Below are 5,406 nucleotides of genomic sequence, written 5' to 3'. Positions count from 1 at the left end.
AGGGAGGAAGGAAGGAAGGAAGGAAGGAAGGAAGGAAGGAAGGAAGGAAGGAAGGAAGGAAGGAAGGAAAAGAGAGAGAGACATTTTATATATATATATATGGATTCTTAGAATTCTAAAGCATTTGTTCTGCTTGAGTCTGTGATGTCAGACAAGGCAAGGGCCAGATCACCAAGATATGCCATGATTTAATAGTGTACCCAATGGCTTTAAGCAGAGAAATGGTATTATCAGATTTTCATTTTAAAGGATTTCTCTAGCAACAATGTGGAGAATGAGTTGGAAGAAAGTAAGACTGGAGGCAGAGAGACCAGTTTGGAGAGCGTCATAATAATCCATATGAGAAATGATGACAGACCAAGAGAGTGGTAGTGAAGACCTAGAGGAATGGGATCATTTCCTCCAAGATTACAAATATCAAGGAGATTAAGAAAATAGAAATAACAAGAACTTGGTGACTGACAAGATATAGAAGGTAAGTGAAAAGAAAGCAGGACTCTGGGATGATTTTGAGCTTTTCAGACCTAGGAAACTGATTGGAAAATGGCACAAGTCTCTGAGATACGAAACATTGGAGGAAGGAGGTGGGAGAGATGATGCATTTTGATAGAGATCTTGAATTGGTCAACAAGTGGCAATATCCAGTAGATAATATCACATACTGAAAGGCCTAGGAAAAAATAGAAAGCTGAACAAGAGTTATAAATTCTCAATAGAAAGCTGAACAAGAGTTATAAATTTGAGTGTAATCAATTGATAGAGGGTAATTTAAAACATGCCTTTTGTGGAGTAAAGAAAGAAGACAAAGGACAAAACCCTGAGACCCCACAACACTTAAAGATAGGTCAGGGAGATGTTAATAAGGAGAATCCTTAGTAAATCCTTAATTCTAATCAAAGATCAAAATAATGGCATAGCTTTCTTCAGGGCTGATCATCAGTGCTGGTGTGCACCAGTCAGGTCAAACTGGTTGTTTATGGGCAGCAACAATTCTATCTGTGCCAGCCCTGTTGGTTATTATCTTGACTCTCACTCCTAATTTTATGAGAAACCTTGACTCCTGAAGAGACCAATGTGAGGCATATCTAGTGAATCTTAAAGACCTACCACAAATATATGCCCCAACATTCATATATTGGTGAAAGCCGATTTGAACGAGAGTCACGAAAGTCTTGGGGGAGCAAACAGTTCACAAAACAACATAAGCCAGTGGCTGAGGGGTGTGTGGGATGGCGGAGGACTTCTAACTTTGCTTTGGGGACAGTGGAAAGATGATTCTGGGCTGATTATATGCATAAAAGCCTCAAATTTATTCCTAGGCCCTCAAAGATAATCTAGTCTAACCTGCCTCCAAAAAACTAAATCTATTCTCTGCGCTATGTTGAATGCATGAGAGTGAGATACAGGATGGAAGAAGTCTGAGGTGTTGACTCAGGCTTCAAAGAGCTCACAACCCAGGCAGAGCTCTAGCCAAGAGCCACATGCTTCTCCTCCCAGCTTCTTCCGGCTTTCCTCTTTTCTCTGCTGTGGCGAAATTTGGGAGCCAGGACACTGTAGGAGCCACTCATGATCTGGAGTAATATAGGAAGGGTCTCTATTTCTGGTCTGTATTGTGACAAGGATCTTGAAATTCATGATATTTCTATCCTTATAGGCCTCACTCTTTTGACCACTAGGAATGGGCAACAGTGAGGACAGCTCTATATGGGAAACAGCCCTATTCAGGGCAACAGGGCCAGAAGGCTGACGTAATGCATCTTCTTCCCCAAACACACTAGTTTCCTGGGTTCTTCCCCAGTATCTGTGCATTTAATCCAGAAATTAGCACTTAGAATAACAAAGTCTAAGATACATACCAAATTCTTGCTATGTGTCAAACTCTGGGCTACACTCTTTCCATGTATTGTCTCATTTTAAAAACTGAATTTAAAAAACTCATCACAGTCCTTTGAAGTATGTGTTATTATCATCACTATTTACAGATGATGAAACTGAGGCTCAGAAAGGGTAAGTAACTTGCCTAAGGGCAAACCATGGTAGAATGGAGATTTTCACCCCAGTTGATTGAGCACTGTATTAGATAGAAGTTCTGCAGATAGCCCCTCATCTATGAAGTCAATGAGACCACCATTATTATACCTGCTATATTACTCAAACTGAGTTTGAATCATTCATTTGCAGTTTAAAGAAGTTCCCCCAGTCACCCATGAAAGAATAAATTAGGTAGAGTTGGGGAGGGGCAGAGTAAATTGGGAGGAGCCACCAGAAATTCATTATCCAACCAGAAGTAATTTGCTACTAGTGTTCAAGCCTAGCCCTGGGACTGCCCACTTACTCCTCACTCAGTGCACAGTGCTGCACAGCTGGGGGTGGTGAACACCACTTCCACTACATTCTATATAAAGCTAATCCTAATCTTTGAGAATGGAAATCTTGAGGGTACACCCTTCAGCATATTAGCCCCAATTTTCAACTTCCTCATCTGCAAAATGGGGGTAAATTTAATCATTTTGAGATAAAGAATTAAATAAGTTAGAATACTAAGCACACAGTTGTCTTTCAATAAACACTGCTTCTTCCTTGCTATTTGGAAAGAGGACTGCACTGGGAATCAGAAGGCCAGAGTCCTGGACCCAATTCTGCACCGACCCATTGTGTGACCCGAACAGATTGTTGCCTACTCTAGATCTCTCCTTTTTCCCCTTTAGCTGGACCAGCAGATCAGCAAGTGCCTTTCTTCTCTGACCTCCATGCATCCTGGGATTGTGTACTTTGTCTAGGCAGTTACTTTTCTAAACTTCTGCACTTTGAAACTGCTGAATTCATTCAACATTTTCTAACATTTGCTGCTCGAATTAGCTTCTCACTGGAGTTGGATCCCCCCAAAGTAGTTTGCTCTTGCTTCTATCTGGTAGATCTAGTTCCTGATCATTTTAAATTTTGGCCTAGAATCCTCTGTCAAGCATCTGTGATGTGAAGACCCCACTCCCCCACAATGCTGGAGTTAATGCTACACTGAAAACCTGGGCTCCTAAAATCACTGGTTATCTTATTATCGTTAATAACAAACACATGTTGAGAAGCTGGTCCGTGCTAAGACTAACTACAAAAAAAAAAAAAAAATGGGGGAGTATAAGGGCCTGGCCAAGAAATCTAAACAAGAAAAGCAAGCACATACCTCAGGAGGGACAAAACCAAGTTAGTAAGTTCCCTGCTTGCTTTTGCTTAACATTAAATCTCCAGTGCCCTTCGCAGTGCCTGACACATAGTAGGTGCCCAAAAAATATTTGTTGAATTAATACTGAAGAGGAGATATGGAGCACAAATAAAATGTTTTGTGTTACCGTGTTATTTAAAATGCTCTATTTTAAGCCTTAATCAGGACCCACCTTTGGCAAAATTATCAAGGGATAAAGTTCGTCTTCAAAATTCTAGTACAGCTCTCTCTGCCCTCTCATTAATGGAGAGAAAAACAACTCTAAAGAAACTCTTTAAATGATTTGCACTAATATGTAAATGAATGATAATACTTGACACTTTCCTCTATTGCTCCCCAACCAGTGGTGTTTGTTTTCTCATAAGGGGTGGGGAGAAGTTTATGCCAAAATAATTAATCTCTAATAATATAATGTCTATTTCAAGCATCAGTTGCAGGTAGGCAGAGGAGGATGGACTACTTTTTGAGTAAAAAAAATGAAGAAACTTTTGGTGCCCCTCAGATCAAAGTGATTAACTCTCCATTCTAGGTCTAAGGCTGGCATTTTTATGTTATAATCCAGGTCACTCCTAAGCACAATGCCCACTCCAAATTCTAAAAAGTTGGCTTTTTTATACCATTTCTCAAATTCGTACGACGTGGGTCCCTCCTCAGGCCACTTGCCACAAAGTGCCCCTTGACATTCACTCTCAGTTGTTGCTCTTTTCCCTTTGTTAACTGCAAGATAAACATTCCCCAAGCTGAAGGTCTGCCCTTACATTTTTTCTGGTACCGGTGTGATGTATTTGGTGATATTTCTAGCTCTGTTAGGACTCCCTGGACAACCAGAAAGTTTTATGTTGCTGTAGGATTTAGTCTTGATCCCCCAACTCAAGATTTCACAGAAGGAAACTTATTCTTTAAAAAAGAAAAAAAAGGAAGGAAGGAAGGAAGGGAGGGAGGAAGGAAGGGAAGGAGGGAGGAAGGAAGGCAGGGAGGGAGGGAGGGAAAGAAAGGGGCAAGATAGGGGGAGGATGCCTTAAACCTCCACCTGCTGATTTCGGTTTAAGGAAAAAAACTAGCTCACTAAACGCTTTCCTGGGGTTAATGGGAAATGTGGATATAACTAAAACAAAGTTTGAAGGTATGAAATTTTGGAAATAGAATACTAGTGACCCACAGTTGTTCTGGGGCCATTGCCTAGGTTACTCAGGTATGAATACCTGCATGGGATCAGGCTTCTATGGAAAGCGGCTAGAGCATAGGGATGTGTAATTTCATTTCAGGTAGTTTTCACAATCTGGTGGGAAGCCTGGCTTCACACAGAAAACCACTGTTCTTTAAACATGTACAAAGAAAGACTATGACAAATAGCTCTGAGGGAAATGGTTCCTCATACTAGCTTGTCAAGCCGAGGACTTCTATGAAAGATTGATTTGTCTTTCTAGTTACAGCCTGAATCAAGTTAACAGCTTGTATAAGACAACATCAGGAAGAAATAAAAAGGAATCATGAGACAAACTAAACGAAAGCTTGGATGAGAGCCTTTGAGCTCAAATCTTGACTTAAAGTATCTCGAAGGCTCTCTTTAACCCGTCTTTCCTTCGCTCTTTAATTTTTTTTTTTTTTTTTTTTTTTTTTTTTTTTACTACATATTGCAGTAAAACTAATGTATCTCAATCAGAGTCTCAGCTCCCAGGCGGGCTGTGTTTTCTTTCCCCCATTAAAATCTTTCTTATAAACAAGGACTGTCAACTACTCACCAAGTAATTCACCGCTCAAATGTCTTCAGTTTACTGCCTGCACATGCAGACCACTGGCATAGCTACCTCAGTGTGCCCATATCTTTGCATCCTCTATGCATTCACAATCCTGTCAAGGACTCCAGTCTGTTGATAAATTCCATTAATGGGGTAAATAATTGAAAGCATTAGTAAACGTTTTGAAAATCACTCTTCAGCATCTGCAGACCAAGACTTGGATTAGGATTTAGAGTGACACTTCTAATCCTTTAAATTGATCCCACCTGTAGCAGAGTTAGTGCTGACCTAAATGCAATGACCCAGAGATTAACAATTAGAGTCCTCTGGATAAATACGTCCTCCACAGACTACTGCCTTCTTTTACCTTTCAAAGTCAGACACAAACTCTCAGATTTTGCCTCTGTGTTCTTCCTTTTTCCATTCTGTCTAATAACCACCAGTCGTCCT

At 40.4% G+C, this 5,406-nt stretch overlaps 1 protein-coding gene across 1 annotated transcript in view; it reads right to left on the bottom strand.

Annotated features, from left to right (window-relative positions):
* The window catches only part of GUCY2F (guanylate cyclase 2F, retinal), a 106,432-nt gene extending 101,252 nt beyond the window's left edge, over nt 1-5,180 (bottom strand). The window contains exon 1 of the mRNA XM_023203040.2: nt 4,960-5,180. The gene's annotated coding sequence lies outside the window, so the exon portion shown is untranslated. The remainder of the gene's footprint in view (nt 1-4,959) is intronic.
* Between the last annotated feature and the right edge of the window lie 226 nt (nt 5,181-5,406).

The sequence above is a fragment of the Piliocolobus tephrosceles genome, chromosome 12 (genome assembly GCF_002776525.5).
Source record: "Piliocolobus tephrosceles isolate RC106 chromosome 12, ASM277652v3, whole genome shotgun sequence".
Taxonomy (NCBI): domain Eukaryota; kingdom Metazoa; phylum Chordata; class Mammalia; order Primates; family Cercopithecidae; genus Piliocolobus; species Piliocolobus tephrosceles.
This window is presented reverse-complemented; position numbering and strand designations above follow the sequence as displayed.